Here is a 2,500-nt window from a genome sequence, read left to right on the forward strand (position 1 = left end):
TTACTGGAATGTCGTGCCCTATTCTCCTATGCTTCCCTGTACATGAAAGTATTTCTTGTCTTCATCTACCTGTGAAGCCGCCCTTCGCTTCACCTGGTGGCCTGGGGTCAGCCTGCACCTCACAGCCTTTTGTCTGGTTTTGTTGGCGTAGATTGTGTGGAGGCAATAGTGTGTGCGAAGCGGCCTCTTGAAACACAAGGCCTGAGTATTGAGTTCATGGCATCCCTTTTTGCAGGAGGCAGTCAATGCTGAGATGCCTCTCCTCCCCACATAGAACCAAACTTAATCTGCTAGGTTTGATTACGTGGTTACATCTTCCGTATTATTAGTTTAACGTGGATACTTTCATGTATTTCCCATTATAATTAAATCGAGGCACAGTAAATTCAAGGTATCATTCATTTGTTTGTTAGGAATTAAGACAGCCGATACTCTCTACCACTCCATTCCATTCCAGCACGCGGACAGCTCCAGCTAAGTAAGCTGCTATGTACTTAGGCCTGTAGGACAGTTATGTTATCTAGTAATATTCTAAGCCCCTACTATCCAAGGTAGATTCATAACTCACTTTATAACCTGGAACTCCTTATGGTACTCAGGATTGTAAATTACCCAAAAATGTAATGAAAGTCGTATATAAAAAACATGGGACTTCAGGATCGTTAGAAAAAAGTAGTTTGAGATAATTGTGATACAGTTACCTTTATTGGATATGCATGTCATTATCAACTTTCAAAGTTCTTTTAAATAAGTTCTGAAATACTCAAAATAAGGTAAAAAAAATTACTCTCAAAAGTGGTAGAGCCATTTACAGAGAGAAAAGCTGCTCTCGCCACGGACAAAACATCGCCATTCATTTAAAGTTGACAAGTTTCTTTTCCTGCCGTTACTGTAGCCTGCCATATCATTGTTGTATGCGTTTAGCAAAGTTGCGTGTTGATAGTTGAATTATGATTTTGGTTTTGTTCACCAGAACTCCTCCACATTAACACAACTGATGCAATGCTGACGGCGAACTATGAAAATTCTGACGCTATAGCTACCTAGGAACCCTCAGGCTGCCATGTTGCTGGAGGCCTTGGTGTAAGGAAAGATGTGCAGGTGTGGCGGTGTCGGTGTGATGTGGTAGAAGTTGCGGCAGTGTGTGTGTGTGTGTGTGTGTGTGTGTGTGTGTGTGTGTGTGTGTGTGTGTGTGTGTGTGTGTGTGTGTGTGTGTGTGTGTGTGTGTTCCTTTTTTCTCTCCTTTTCTTCCTCCTCCGTCTCCGTCTACGTTGGTATGGCTTCAGGGAACTCATTAGCGAAGCCTTGCGTTCATCCCAGAGACGACACACTGATAGACGCTAGAAGAATATATCACCTTCCTATCACTTGCTATGCCTCTTCTCTACCACGTCCACATTCCTATTGCCCTTCTACTCTTCCCTCGCTTCTCATAACCCACTTCTCTTTCTCGTTTCCCATCAACCTCCATCCACTCGCCTCTCGTTTCTTCACAATCATCACCTGTTCTTTCTTCTGGTCTCTGTTGTCTTTCTTCCTTTGATTCACTCGCATTCATCACTCCCTCCATTCCTTCTCCTGATCTTCCTACCCACCTATTATCTATTCGTTCCTTCTTCCTCATCCTTAAGCTTTCGTGTTACTTCTTCCTCCATGTTTTCTTTTTCTTTCTTCCTCATCTTCATCACCACACCTCTCCGATTCCTCCTCTGTTTTATCCTCTCATCCATCCAGTTATTTATTTATTTTTTCATCTTCCCAGTAACATATTAACACTACAAAGGATATTTCTCCACTCCACATCTCCCTTTTGTTTAATGTCTACCTCTCTTTCTCTCTACACTTTCATTTTTTTATTCTTTTTAATTTTTAGGAATGCCTTTACTTGATAGCTGCTTCTCCGCCATACTGTTTATTTCCTGATACCCACCACCACCACCACCACCACCTCTCTCTCTCTCTCTCTCCCGGAATTGTTAGAAAACTGGCAAAAAAAAAGGAAAGAGAAACGAAAAATCGCCTCGGAGCCATAAAGCAGCGAGATGGATGCTCTGAACTTTCCTCGTGAAGGTACAAATTAATGGCATTTAGTGAGTATTTTTGCCTCGCTAGTGCGTGTTTGTCATGCTTTGCTGAGCTGGATGGAGTGACTGTACTGCTTGCCGGTTTTGTGGTTCTGCTGAAGGTTAATTGTGTGTGTGTGTGTGTGTGTGTGTGTGTGTGTGTGTGTGTGTGTGTGTGTGTTTAATATTTTTTTTTTCTGTTTATAGTCTATTTTTGTGTTTATATTCTCTCCTTTTGTCTTGTATCTCTGGTTTGTGTATTTCATTAGTCCATTTTCTTTCCTTTTTTTTTTTTTTCCTATTCCTTATTATTTTCTCCACACACTCTCTCTATATCCCCTTGTCTCTTGATTCTGAAATTCCTTCCGTTTACCTTTGTTTATTTGTATACTTTTTGCTTTCTGTTCATATTCTTGTGTTTTGAGTGGTGTGTACGC

At 41.3% G+C, this 2,500-nt stretch overlaps 1 long non-coding RNA gene across 3 annotated transcripts in view; it reads left to right on the top strand.

Annotated features, from left to right (window-relative positions):
- LOC135094047 (uncharacterized) overlaps window positions 1–2,500 on the top strand; it is a 138,223-nt gene that overhangs the window by 893 nt on the left and 134,830 nt on the right. The gene's annotated exons all lie outside the window — the stretch shown is intronic.

The sequence above is a fragment of the Scylla paramamosain genome, chromosome 3 (genome assembly GCF_035594125.1).
Source record: "Scylla paramamosain isolate STU-SP2022 chromosome 3, ASM3559412v1, whole genome shotgun sequence".
In the NCBI taxonomy this organism is placed as follows: Eukaryota; Metazoa; Arthropoda; class Malacostraca; order Decapoda; family Portunidae; genus Scylla; species Scylla paramamosain.